The sequence below is a fragment of the Manis javanica genome, chromosome 4 (assembly GCF_040802235.1).
Source record: "Manis javanica isolate MJ-LG chromosome 4, MJ_LKY, whole genome shotgun sequence".
In the NCBI taxonomy this organism is placed as follows: domain Eukaryota; kingdom Metazoa; phylum Chordata; class Mammalia; order Pholidota; family Manidae; genus Manis; species Manis javanica.
In genome coordinates, this window is record NC_133159.1 from 161,223,096 (window position 1) to 161,237,377 (window position 14,282).

The 14,282-nt window shown below is 49.9% G+C and overlaps 1 protein-coding gene, 1 long non-coding RNA gene and 1 other non-coding gene across 5 annotated transcripts in view; 1 reads left to right on the forward strand and 2 right to left on the reverse strand.

Moving 5' to 3' along the window:
* STAT5B (signal transducer and activator of transcription 5B) overlaps nt 1–14,282 on the reverse strand; it is a 67,267-nt gene that overhangs the window by 52,853 nt on the left and 132 nt on the right. The window contains exon 1 of one of the 3 annotated variants that reach the window (XM_073235607.1): nt 5,948–5,970. The exons of 1 other annotated variant lie outside the window; for it this stretch is intronic. The gene's annotated coding sequence lies outside the window, so the exon portion shown is untranslated. Of the gene's footprint in view, nt 1–5,181; nt 5,424–5,947; nt 5,971–14,282 lie in introns of those variants that run through there. One more of the 3 variants, XM_073235603.1, reaches the window with a different exon arrangement.
* Nucleotides 11–14,281, forward strand: LOC140849149 (uncharacterized). The gene is made up of 3 exons (XR_012130779.1): nt 11–4,846; nt 11,207–13,514; nt 13,970–14,281. It is a non-coding gene; the product is annotated as an uncharacterized lncRNA (long non-coding RNA).
* On the reverse strand, nt 6,849–6,951 carry LOC118972642 (U6 spliceosomal RNA). Its single transcript, XR_005061700.2, has one exon. It is a non-coding gene; the product is annotated as a U6 spliceosomal RNA (small nuclear RNA).

The window sequence follows — 14,282 nt, forward strand, 5'->3', positions numbered from 1 at the left end:
ATTATCTTTCTACTTTTAGACTTCAGGCATAATTTGAGGTACTTTTCAATTACCTTTCTGATCACTTTCTGAAAAATGGCACAGTAATTATCACATAGATAATTAGTACATCTTCCCAGATAAGCCCATGGTAGTAGAGCTCTAGCTCAGAGCGGTAAACAGTTGTTTTTAATACAAATCATGAATGTGGCTGTTACTGGTAACTTTGGCTTGATTTCCCATATGCAAAAAAAAAAAAAAAAAAAAAATCCCCTACCAGGGAAAACAAGTAGTATTAAAAAACACTTGGGCTTGTTCTGTTATCACTGCAGGGTAAAGCCAAATTCACTTTTAGTAGCCTTATGGGCACTGAAAATGTTAGTCACTAAATTAATCCCAACAAATAATAATGATTGATTTGGCTCATCGATGTATTTCCCCTTGTCTTCCCCAACCTTTCTCTTACTAGTCAGAAAGGAAAGTTTTCATATTTTCTGAGAATCTCATTACTGCTCTCAAACCATACTCTATATCTTAGTATAATTTAAAAAATGAGTCAGCACAAGTACCTCAGAGAGCTAGAAGTGCATAGAATATAGAGATATTTCTCTTCATAATGGAAATCTGGAAAATTTTTAAAAAGAGTGTCAAAGGCAATGGGAGAATAAACTGAGCGTTGGCATGGATTTTGCAAACTGACTTATAAAAAATAAATGTTCTTTTTCAATCAATCAATATATTCTTCATCTTAATAGTATTATTATTCATGGGGAATGGATGTAATTATTATGAAAAAAACCAAAGAAGGAAATATCCAGTATTTGACAAATTAAAAGTCCTCTTTTCTTGAATATTGAGGGTGGAGGGAATGGGAAGTCAAGGTTTTCTAAGTATTACCATCATTTGCAAATAGCAGGTGCTTATACATGCAACATGCTAATGCTGCCTTCAGTAATGTGATCCAAAAGAAAATTTAGGAGAGATAAACTACCCCTAAACTGCAAAATTATTTGAATGCCAGTTTAATCGGGAGTCTCTTTAGTCACTACACTTCTTAGAATAAAGTTAGTTGACTACCAGGAAAAGACCACTTGCTTCAATCACTGAAACACTGTCCATATTCTAGAATGTACTTCTCCTCAGCTCCCCATAACTCATACTCCAACATTTATATTTAAAGTGACCTATCATGTAAAATTTATCCAGGAGGGTCAAGGGAGAGTTTTATGGCTAAGGGTGGTTCCTCCAAAGTTATATCCCCGGACCCTAAATTTCTCCTAGCTCATTAAGACCAACTCCTCTGTGAAATTCTCTACGGCTTTTAGGTGAGGTCAGAAAACTGCTACAGTCACTGCTTAACATTGGGGCTCTATATTATATAAACCTATGGCAACCCCTCTTTAAAACTCTTCTGACAATGACTCAAGGCTCCACGTAATACGTTTCAACTCTATCTCAGTGCCATACATTTTCTAGGTACCTGGGAGGAAACAGATAGCAGGAGCCCCAATTTTCTGTTCACTGTGCCTTTGTTGATGTTGTGTTTTAAAATTCCTTCCAAAGCTGCTAAACCCTGCAGAGAGTTGGGAAAGGATTCAGGAATGTCTTGCCCTCCCAACTGGGTATTCAGGCTGAGAGTTCAGTAAAAGTGTCATGAGGGAGTACAATGGGTCAAAGACAAACCACATGGCATCTGATGCTCGTCTGTGTATGTTTAAAAGAAAAAGATGACGCTACAAGAAGGATGACATGTGGACCTAATTTTGAAAATACAAACAGGAAGCACCCCCCACCCCAATATTACCATTTAAAAAAAAGGAAACCAAACCTCAAACATACCTTCCAAGGAAGTCATGGGTGTGACCAAAACTAACAAAAGTAATAAAACATCATCTAAAACCCTGAAACCACCAAAACTGAGGGTCTCATTCAACCAACTAAAAATCTGACACCTGTAAATTACTCCTCTCTTTGATTAGTAAAAACAGCATAGATTTAGACATGTAAAATCTTCTCCAAACTGACTCAGGTTTTTCAGTAGTAAAGGATCATCATTAATAAGAAAACAACTAATGTGAACATTCTACTTAAAATGAGGAAATGATAACTAAGAGTGAATGCAATTTTCCAAAAAAATACATTTTTTATCATTGTAATGCTCATGGTTTAAAGGTACAAAAAAAACTGATCAATGGAAACTAGATTGTTAAATCTGACTTTCTTATTCCCAGAAATTAGCATAAAACTGTTGTGTTTCCAACATTGCTGGGGGAAAAAATACTTCTGATTTTAGAACACTTCTATTAACAAAGCTCAGGTTTAAAGAAAACTTTTTTACTTTAAACACTATAGGGACAGTAATACTTTAGAATTAACTTCTTTAAACATTACGTTTATTGAGAAGTTCCACAAAGTGTGTTGATACTTTATTATGCAGTAAAAGGATATTCTTCTGAATCGCTCAGTTATCTGGAATTGTCAGATAACATTTCAGAAGAATAAGTTTCAAATGTTCAAAACAAATTAACAAAAACCGGAGGGATTTGTTTTGTTTTTTTGCTTCCTTACGTAGGAATAATGTAGTAACCTACACTCTAATAGAAGGAAAACTGTGTCACTGGTAGGTAGAACATCCAGAAATTTGCAAATACCCTATACGTATTTGTGGGGCATTAGAAGAGTTAAGCTTCCTTGATCCCACCTTCAACCTGCAATCTAATCTTGAGCATGTTATTTACCTATTTATAACATCTTCCTTTTAGTCTAAGACTATGGGTATCATCTATCTACACAAAAACAAGCCAAATGAACCATCAGAAGCACATTCATAAATACAAATCTAACACAAATCACAAATAATCTGAATACTGACACTAGTATAACTTGAAAAAACTGACATAAGTACCAAAAGAGCAGTAAATGATACTTTTTGCTAGTCTTGATGTGGTTCTATGTAAAAAAAAATCTTTAAAAATCAATTGAGAGTAAGAAAGTGAAGATGAAATGAGAAGTTGGAACACAATAGGAAGTGCTGACCAAAATATTTATGTTGTAACACACCAAACAATGATAGCACTTTTTCCCCTTCTATCATCTGTATCACGAAGTATCTGTTTAAGGAACACATCCAGCTTAACTTTCTACATACAATCCATAGTAATACGCCATAGGCAGAAATGTGAACACCAAAAAGGACTAGAGAGAAGGTAGAAAAATTTATTTAGTTGGGTAGACAGCAAAGATTTTGTGCAGTTTAGCTCCAAGTTATGCAATGACCAAACTGCTGGTGATAGAAATCAACTTTTTTTCTGATGTTTTGCTTTTTGAAAAAAAGATCTCTCCACTCTTTCCCATGTCTCCAACAGGTGCTTGCAACTTTCATCTTCCAAAGGCTACAGAAAACAAGGAATCTACTCCATAACCTTACCTGACCAAAAAGTGTGTTGTTTTAATTAAACTTGACAGAACCACAAATTGCCAAGTAATAAATTTTTCTTGAATTCGACAGCCCCTTCTCACATTTACAAGACCAATTCTAACTGTCATCTTCATGAGATGGAAACTGATATGAAAACAAACGAAAACCCTGAAGCTCTGAAACAAAGACAATCAACAGGATTCCACCATTTGAAATGATCCGAACTGATCTAATATTCATAGTGTTACAAAATGAAATTAGAAAAAAACATGAAAGGCACACTAAGTAAAAGACATCCTCTTCTAGAACTATAGCTAATGACTATAAACAAATGAACAATAACAGAAGAATGCTGAGGCAAACTTTTATCCTCTTAATTGAATGATAACAAAATTATTTTAGATAAAATATACTCAACAGCTGAAAGCTTATTATGGCCCAGGCGGCTATCCAATCACTTTGGAAACCTAAGATACAAGCAGACGATAAACTTCATTTGAAGACTTGAAAAAATGACCTAAGATCAGTTCAATAATTTGGTGACACACTTGCCTTTTCAAGGGGCATTCTCCAAGGACATTTCAGAGACAATTTATGGAACTGTATTTAGGCAAAGATCTATGACTTCACTATGTTTTGGGGAGAGCACTGATCCGAGAGTCCTCAAAATGACATTTCAATCCCTGAACTACTGAACAGCTGTGTGAACTGAGCAGGACACTTACTCCACCGGCGTGGGCCTCAGTTTCCTCATTTGTACAATTAAAAAATGTAGTATAATCGCCGGGGTCCTTAGTCCTAACATTCACGGGCCCACTTTTAGCACTATTTATTTGATACAAGAGTATGGCAGGATCATAGGGGACATGAAGAAGAACTTTGGGGAAAAAAGAGGATCACTGTCTCTTTTTGCCTTTAAATTCTTGCGGCTTTCATTAATCCCATCCTCCCCAAAACTGGCGCTTGTTTTTCTTCGCCTTTCCATCACTTGCTGGCTACAAGTGTTTGCAAACGCCTCTTGCTCCACACAAGTTCTTTCCTCTTCGATCAGCCTGACCGTCTTGCCAGATTCCTTTAGTCTCGGACCGGCTTTTGTGACACAACGACTCCCTTCCGACTCTCCCTATCTAACCCCGCCACCAGGAGCCCTTTTTTACTTTCTTCCCGGCTAGAAAAAAAAAAAAAGAGCACGCTGCATCCCCTGCCACAAGCCCGGGCCCGGGCCTGGCGGGTCCTGATGTGGGATCCCGCAGCCCAGAGCCTTATCGAAATGTTCGAGTTTGTTGTCCTGACTCCTTATAAGGCACTGTTCCTTGAGGCTCTGCTGACACCCCGACCCCACCGGGCACCCCCGAGCTCATCCCACCCCCGGGGGCCGCAGATACCTCTTCTGAAAAAAGGAGGAAAAGCGAGGAGGCGGCAGAGGCAACCTGGAACTGCAACACGAAGGTGTGAGGTGGCGACAGCAGCCCCCTCCGGCCCTCGGGGTGGGCGCCGGCTCCCTCCCACGCCCACCAGACACCCGCGCACGCACAGCCTCGGCTGTCGCCTCCTCCCGCCACGCCGCGGCTCCGCACGGCGCCCCCCGCGCGCCCCGGCCCCTCGCCCCCCGCCGCCCCTCAGCCCGCGAGCAGCCACGACGGCTGCCTCCCGGCCGGGGAGCGATGGCGGCGGCGCGGCCCTGCTGTGCGGCTGGGCGGCCGGGGCGCGAGGCCACCGCCCGGGCGGGCTCCCCGGCCCTTCTCCCCCGGCCCCGAGCGCAGGGCTCGCCCGGCGGCTCCTACCTCGCTCGGCCGCTCTGGCCCCAGCGGCTGCCTCGCGCCCTCTCGCTCGCTCGCTCCCTCCCTCCGCCGGGCCGCCGCGCGTAGTCGCCTGAGCAGGGTCCCCGCCCCGGGTGACGGCTCCGGCCGCCGACTCTCCTCGCGCCGCGGCCCACGGGGGCGCGCGCGCCGCTTGCCGCGGAGGCCCTGGCGCGCGGGGGCGCGCCGCTTCCTGGTTCCGCCCGGCGCGCGCTCGCGGGCCCGTGGTCCCTCGGCCCGGCTCCGCGGTCCTGGAGGGACCCGGAACCCCCTCCGCGCGCCCGGGGGGCGGGCGCCGCGCGCAGCCTCTCCCCGCGTAGGTGGGGTGGCCTCCGCACTCGGCTCCCCGGCCGGCTCCGCGGGCCACGAGCGCATGCTGCTTTGTTTGGGTAGCCGGCTGCCACCAGCAGGGCGCCGGCCGACGGCCGTGGTTGTGGTCGCTGGCCCCCTGCACGGCCCGCCCACCTCCCTCGCCCCGGGCTGAGGCCCGCGTTCAGGGGCCTGTCCCTCCCAGGCGCAGGTCAGAAGTCCACCGCTGCCCCATCAATAATTATCCCGGGTTTGCTCCCAGGAGGGTGTTTCAGCAAGGACTGCCTCTTAAGACCCGGTCGGGCAGAAAGTCTGAATGGACACAGCGGGAGTTTACACTCGCCCAGGCCTACTGGATCCGTGCACTGTTCTAGAGAGAATCTGTCGGGTAGAAGGGAGTCTGAGACTATTCCCCTCCCTGGGGACGCTTGCTAGCTCCCACCTGCGGGAGGGATTGACTGCTCTATCCAGAGAAGGATGAAGAAGCAGGATCACCTCTGTGAGATCCAGGGATAAGGGGTCTCTGAAAGACTTTATCTCGTAATGGAGAGGGGGTGCAGTGTCTGAGAAGGCAGCCTGAGTCACTCCCTCTCCTCTCCTCTCCTCTCTCCTCTGGTTACATCTCTGGAGCTGGCCAACCGTTTCCCTGGCAACCCTCCAAGGGCCAGCTCCGAAACAAGTCATGTCAGATCTCCAGCTGCAGGGGCAGAAAGGGGAGAAGGACCCTGCACATACACACAGAGCTTCCCTACAGGCTGAAAATTTTCATGTCCAGAGATGACCACGATCTGTAAGTCCCCAAGTTCTCCCATAATCCTCCTTTGGCAGCTCTCCCCAGCAGCCTTCCCTTCATCCCCAGAATTACAGGAGCCACAAAGATTTTTGCGTATACAGCTGATCACAAAGTCCTCCCTCACCCAGGCAACTGTTCCAATCCCACGCTCGGGGCCAATACCTGGCACAGTGCTTTGCACAGAGTAGGTACAGAGCGCCTGGAGGCCACAGCAGGAAGCTGGACAGAAACACCAGCCATGAGCTCTCTGGCACCCCTCTGGACAGTCACTATCCAAGATGTTTTGATACTGGTGCACACTTTCTCTTTCTTGTAAGGTTTCATACCTGCACGTATGCTGTTCCTTCTGCCTGGAATGTTCTACCCCCGTGATGCCTGCACTTCAGTAACATTTGCTCCTCACCCTCCCTATTTCCCCCACACTCACCCCGACATGTTGGTCATGCCTCTGTTATGGCACCCCTCCCATTAAAGGACTATTTCTTACTTTCTCTCTATGCACAATGGCACACTCTATTCCACTCACCTTTTCTTTTTTTTTTTTGCTTTAAAAAACTATGGAATGTTCAAAAATTTTTGTGTCATCCTTTCACAGAGGCCATGCTAATCTCTGTATCATACCATTTTAGTATGGGTGCTGCCAAAGTGAGTGCTCCATTCGCCTTTAAATCCTCCCACCCTGTGCCCAGCCCAGAGCAGACACCCAGTAAATATCTGAGGAATAAACCTTACACTATAGGAATAGCAATGGAAACTGGGAGGACTGTGTGGTAATTAAGAGCACAAGAATCTAAAACCAGACTCTCTGTCAACTCCTTCAGCCATGTGGCCTTGAGCAAGTTTTCTGCCTCAATTTCCTCACCTTAATGTGCTGATAGTAATAGGACCTACCTCATAGCATTGCTGTGAGAATTAAGTGAGCTAATGCATGTAAAGTTCTTTGCATAGGATAAAGCACTACAGAGCTGTTAACTCTTACTGTTGTTTCTACTAACAGCTAAGATTTACATCTCTCTTCCTAGGGCCAGTCAGATCTAGGACTCAGTCCAGCTGCCTTGGCTGCTGCTGTGAACAGCCACAGGGCACTGGCTTAAATGCCCTACAGGGCGGGGCAGGGACAGCTCTTCATTCTTGCATCTCATAGCACACCTCTGAATGACCACTAGGCACCAAGCTAGATCTGGCTGGCTGTGTGCACAAAAGACGAAGGACGGAATGTTCCGGGTGACTACCTCAGCAAAACAAGAAGTGTCAAGTTGAGACAGGAAGAACGGTCCAACACCTACCTCCCCCTACTTGCCAATTTAGATGAGGTGAGACCCTCTTCTCCAGGAGTCAGGGACATAAGTCTCCTAAGTTGAGGGGATACCAGACTGAGACGTGACACAGGAGTCCTAGAAAGACCTTGCAGAGAGCCCACATAGAAAGGTCAGACACACCTGCAGACATAAAGGCGTCTGCTAGAGAGAGACACCCGTGTCATCTCTCAGCCTACCTCGGCCTGACCCAGGAGAGAGAGAGGCGTGAGTGGAAGCCTGGAAGTCTAGTGGGCAGCCCTTGTGCATACAGCCAGCCCACCCTCACCCAGGGACTGACTGTTGCCCTCGCTCCCGTGAACAAGCACATGGCTACCACAGACAAGAGGTCCCCCACTTCACATCGTCCCTCAGCCCTGCCCAGCCACGGGGAGATCATGAAGCCATTTTCTGGAAACGTAATTGAAACCACAATCCCTGTAGCCAGAGACCCATGCTCATGTGACTTCTCTCTCCAGAACTCTCTGGAACCTAGGAGTCACGCTAACCCTGGGTGGACCACCGGCCGCACAGTAGCTGAGGAAGGACACTTGTGGGAACTTCCCTTCTTCCTTAGGAGGATGATTCCTCCCTTTTAAGTCAATACAGGCCCCTAAAGCCATGGGGAGGAGGCATCTGACATTCACCAGACAGAAAGGCAGAGACCCCAGATCTCCAGGGCCTGAGAATGGAGGTTTGTCACAGCCGACAGCGCAGGAGGGGCTCTGTCCGTGCCAGGGCTTACTTCTGCCAGAGCGTGGGCGGTGAAGAGCTGAGTTCTTCATTTAGATCTGGTTCCAAATCCCAGCTCTGCCAAACTCAGCAGCTGTGTGACCTTAGTCGAAGCACTTCACTCTTCTGAGGGCCTTAGCTTCCCTCCCAAGTAAGTCACAGGAGGTAAAGTGTAATATATGTTTATAAATGCATAGGATCTCTCTGGGAGTAACTGTGGCCATTGCCCCTGCAGAGGGGACCTGGGGGACAGGAAAGGACAGAAACTAACTTTTCACCACTTTGAGTCTTCTAAGTTTTGTAGCATGTGCTGTACTACCTATTAAAATATTAAGGGAATGAAAGTTTTTTAAAAGGAAAAAAGTAGATAGTGTTTATAAAAGTAAGCCTCCTGCTTGGCTTGCAGAAGGCACATGATAAATGAGCATTTTGTCTTTCCTTTCCTCAGCTCAATCCCAGTCAGCTCGTTGGGCCAAAGGGTGGTGGGCATGGGAGTGGGACGTTGCAGTCAGGAGCTGGGAAGCGAGTGATAGATGCACAGGTCCTTGCAGGAGATGCTCACATACTCTCTGTCCTGCTCCCATGTGCCTCACCTGCCTGGGCTCCTTTCCGGCCAGAGCTAGAGGGGTGGCTCTCTAGAAAGTCCAAGGGCCCCCCTACCTTGCCCCCTGGGACAGGGCCACCATTGCCCTTCACTCGGAGACCTGAGGCAGTGCTGCTCTATCCAGAGAGGACTGGGCCAACACCGGCAGTGGGTGGGGTGTGTGTGTGCTAAGAACCCAAAAGCGAGCCAGGCAAGGATGAGGCTGCTGGAAAGGGTGGAAAAGGAGAGGCCAGGGTGGCAGAGGAGAGAGCCTTTTGGGTGCTGTGGGTCAGGACGTGTGAGAGGGAAACAGGGGTCTGCACTAGTGCAAGGGAGCCCTTAGAGTGTCAGAGCTTCAGGAAGCCCTGTCCTGTTAGGGGACCTTCATTAATCCAACAAACATCTATGAAGCTGCTTTATGAACCAAGCAGTGGGATGCAGCCCTTTAGGCAACTAGTTAGAGCCTTAGGAGGAGGCCTGTTTTAGAGGACTGAAGCACTACAGGTGTGCAGAGGAGAAAATGCCCGGTTCACTGGCCAAGGTCCTTCGAAGCATAGGTGGATCTTGCTGCTCTTTTACAAAGGAGCTCACTCGACTCAGAAAAAGCAGACTCACATAACTGAGGTCACTTAGCAGAGTTGGGGTTTGCACCAGGTCCTTAGGACTCCAAAGCCTTTGCATTTTTCTCTACTCCACACTGACCCCAGGAGAGATGAGGTCACCAGGTCAGGGAAAGAATGGCATCTGGGTAGGTGGAATGGAGCGGGCAAAAGCTTGGAGTTGAGAGAGGCCAGTGCACTGGGGGAGCAGCATGGCTGAAGCTCAGATGCAGCAGAAAATGAAGACAGGCCAGGAGGCAGCAGGAAGGGATGCGGCATTGGCCCATTCTTCGTTTTGTCCTCATGTCCCCCACTTGCTCTTGGGGTTGGGTAGCCAATTTTGGAGGCTGGTAGTAGGGGAGTAGGAAGGGGAGACATGGGTGCATGTGTGCTTGTAACAAACCAGGGAACAATGTGAAACAGAGACAGGGAGAAGGGAACCACCTCTGAACCACCTCTGGTCATAACAAAGGAAAAGTAGCAGAGTGGTGGGGATGGCAGAGAAGGAAAGCTCTCTCCCACACAACCCCAGGAGGGCCCAGGTCGGATACTGGGCTGGCTAAGGCACAAAAGATGGCTTGTTGGACTGGAAGTAGGAGAAACTAGCTCAGCAGGAAGAGGGGCCTGGTAGTTATCATGGATGAGGCTGGGAGCCAGGGCTGCTCAGGACAGCAGCCAGTCCCACCCAGCTGCCCAGCCCCGTGCCTGTGGCCCACCTCTCCTTTCTCTCATCAGGCTCCAGGGCCATGAAGAGGACGAGCAAAGGGGGGCCTCCTTCCTTCCCTGACTGGGGAGAAAATGTGTGCTCAGCACAGATGTTGTACCCCCTCCTCTCCTTGTCCTGCAAGTGCCTCTCCCGAGGCAGGTGGACAGTGTAGCTGGACAAAGGGAGGCAGGGTTTTCTCCTCCCCTTGCACTATTCCTAGAAATGGGATAGTTGCTCTGCCTCAGGCTGGTGGCCTTATGTTCTCTTGTGACTTCACTGTAAACTGACTTCCCTGAAGAGTGGTAGAGGACAGGGGACAGAGGCAGAAAAAGGGGACAGGCTTCACCTGGGACCCAGCAGCTCCCTCCTTCTGCCAGATTCACACAGTTCCTCACCACACACATACCCTCCTTGTCCTGCGTGGACAAGAGTGGGGCAACATTTCTACAGGGAGCCCCCAGGGTAGGAGACTGGAAGAAGCAGCGACATGTGGCCGAGGGATGCCATATATGCCAAGCATGGGCCTGTGGCCCTCCTTCCAGGAGCCTTGCAGACGGGGCTGGAGTGGAGGTGGACAGTCCCAGCAGAAACAAGGTGGGGTGAAGCAGGCAGTTAGGAGCCCAGGGCCTGCAGCTCTTCTGCCTCTGCAGGGTGCAGAGATACTTCCTGGAATGCCTCCAGCTTTCTAGGGAAGGCTCTTCCCTCCCACCCCACCTCCCCTCTGGCTCCCACACAACAGGAACTCTCCTTGAAGAAGGGACTTGGCACAGAGGCAACAAAGGCATCTCTGTACCACCTCCCTCCGCCCCCTGGGACAGTTAGGTCAAGGTGACCTCAATCTGTTCTCCCCAGGGTAGGAACATCGGCAACAACGGCTTGGCTCACCTGGTCTCCAAGGCAAGGCCAGAGATGGGACTTGTGATAATTCTGTTTCCCCCATAAACTCGGACCCACCTTCATATAACTCATAGGTCACCCTGCCTCCTTCAACAGGGCAGAAGACTGGCAGGGAGATGCCATGCTGCATGCCACAGGACAGTTACGGGCAAGCCTGGCCAAGGTGGACATCTTCATTCTGTGTGCAAGTCGAGAAAGGTTGGACTGAGACACTACCCATAGGCCCGGGCAGCTCATACCTTGGCGCCAGCTGTGCATTCACGGGCCATACAGCTGCAGACAGGCTTCTTTCCAGGACTTCAGGGATGATTCTGGCCTTGCCTACCTTCAAGGCTGTTGCAAGGGATCAGTGAAGTTGAAGAATATAACCATGTTTGTACGTGAATGTGCCACCATTCAATTCAAGATACGTGCATCACGTGCTAACTAAATATGTTATAAAATATGGTCTGTCCTCTTTAGGGTAATGTATTCCCATAGGATTTTAAAAAATTCTTCCTTACTCCCCATTTAATGCCTTGGCTTAGAATTGGGAATGAGGGGCCTTTAGGGGTGGCCAGCCTGGGACCCTAGCTCAGTCCAGACCCTAGGATGTTTCTGATCATCCTGAAGTCCATCTCCTAGGCCTCAGTTTTCTCCTCTATAGTCTGGGCCTCTAAAAGCACTAGGGTGCTTTGTGGTGGGAAATAACAGAGACCAAGCCAGGGGACTGAAAGCAAAAAGAAACCCCCAATTTGACATCTCCGGGTAGTTGTGTTATCCAGAGCCATGACCACAGTCACCTCTGCCCCCAACCCAGCTCTGACACCCTTCCCTGCTCCCTCCCTTGGGTGGCCTTTGCCCATCCTGGGAAAGCTCCAAAGCTCCTCCTCCTCCTCACTGCATCTAAAGGGAGACCAGAGGCTCTGAGAAATGGAGAGAAACTCCCACAGAATCAATCAGAGAACCAGGCAGAGACCTAGAGAGAAGGAACCAAAAGGAGGAGGAGAACAAAAAACAAGAGAAGAAAATGTACAGTGAAGGACCCTGGGATTCAGGGCTGCACAGAAAAGGCCCAAATGGGAAGAGAGCCAGAGATTGGCCAGGGGAATGGCTGCCACCCCCTTGAGACAAGGTCAGGAGGCAGGCAGCACATGAAGGCTCTGAAAGCACTGGGGCACATCCTGTCAGGCCAACCCCTCCAGTCTTGTTCACTGGCACTTCAAAGCTAGCTTTTTAGGATGCAGGACTACCTACCCTGTGGCCAGGCCCAGCCCAGCCCGATATTTGGTGGGTGGGGCTGCCAGCTGGAGCAGCAGGCCCCTGCAGGCCCTGGCAAGAAGGCTGGAGAGGTGGCTGCCTGGAAGCAGGCAGGCAGGGCCCCCATTCTGGAGCTGGCACTCCCATATCCCCCTTTATGGTATCCAGGTGTGGGTCCATGGCCAGGGTGGTCCTCTGCCCTCCAGACATGTCTGAGAGGACCTGGAAACCCAAGGAATCTGCTCCCATTGACTGACTCACCCAACCCGTGAAGTAAGAGGCTTGAATGCACAACAGCCAAGGTGGACCCGCCCACCTTGTGAAAATGGGTTGGGATCTGCCACTGACAGGTTGTGTGACACTGGCCAAGTCACTTCCCCTCTTCAGACTCTGTTTCCCCATTTACAGAATCATCTTTACAGTTGCCTCCAGCTCTGATACTTGCCTCTCATTCCAAGTGACCTCCTAGCTCTGTGTGTCTGACCCTCCCAAATTCATTGCATGAAGCTGGGGAAGTAGGGAGAGACAGGCATGTGCTTCCTCCTCCCTAGGGCTCCCCTGTGGGATGTCTAAAGAGCAAGGTTTCCTCAGTCCTTCCAAAACCCCTTACAGCTTTACACTGCTTTCCTCTAAGAGATTCTGCCAACTAAGAGACTGTGGCCACACATAGATGCACGTAAGGGACCTAGACATTCCAGCTTCTGTAGCCTTTAACTTCAGTTTTTCTCTGAAGTTAAAAAAAACAAACATTTTCTCTGAAAGTGAGAGAGGTACTAAGGGGCAAGAAGGTGGGGGAGCAGTTGGGGGTAGGGAACGGAGGGAAAAGGGCAGGTCCAAGAAGGCATTAGAGAGGGACTGAAGGAGGGAGGGGGAGGAGAATGATTCCCTGCAGGACACTCGGTCTTGGCGCAGCTGGCCCTTCCTTGTTGCTGCCAATACCAGCTGCCAGGCAGAGGGGAGGCCCAGAGGAGAGGGAAGCTGGGTAAAGGGGATGGAAGGCTTCCAGTCCGGCCTTGCCCAACTCTGCAGGCTCCTTAGGGGATCCTCAGAGAGGAGCCGTGACCCAGGCAAGGCTCAGGAAGGGTGGTCCCTGCTCTGGCAAGGCCTATAGCCAGTCATGGGCTTGTGAGGATTCAAGACAGCCCTCCCTGGATCTTTCTAGAAGGTAGGACCAGCCTCAAATGTGACTGGGCTGGGTGAACAGAGGGCAGGATCATTTATGGATCATAACCTGCCGACTAGGCCATGTGCCCAGTGTGTGACCCTGGGCAAGCCCCTTCCCCTCTCTGGACTTCCATTTCTTATCTGCAAAATTTCGGGGAGTTTGAAACATGACTGCTAAGGTTCTTTCCTGTGTCCGCTGCAGCGGGTGAGTGCAGGGTGGTGGGAGTGATGGAAGGAAGGGAGGTGGGGCCGTGGTGGTGAGCTGGCTTCTCTGGAATCCCCTGTCTCCCCTCCTTAGGGCTTTGCCTCTGAGGTCACAGAAGCTGTGTCCCCAACCCACATAAACACACCGCGCAACACATTTACTTTTTAAATCCAGAGACTCAAAAGATGACAAACGCAGAGGTGGAAGGCATCTCCAGCTACTACAACCCTCCCCTTCTCCCTTTCTTACAGGTGAAAAAACGGAGGCCTTGGCTTGGGATTTCCAGAGCCCGGGATTTCCCGGCCCTACCACCCCCATGCTGCGGCCACTCCTGCGCTCCAGCCCGCCACGGTCCCCGGCCGCAGGCGATCGCTGGTTGGGACTCCCGGGGCACCCCACCGTCGGGGCAGCCCCCACGCCCGGCGCCGCCCAGCCTGGCTGTCCCGGCCGCCGCCGCGCACTCGCCCGGGCGCCAACGACCGAGGGCGGAGGCAGGGAGGGAGCGAGAGGCTGGGAGGGGTGTTGGCGAGAGCCCGCGCGCTGTGTATGGTCTATCGGAGGCAG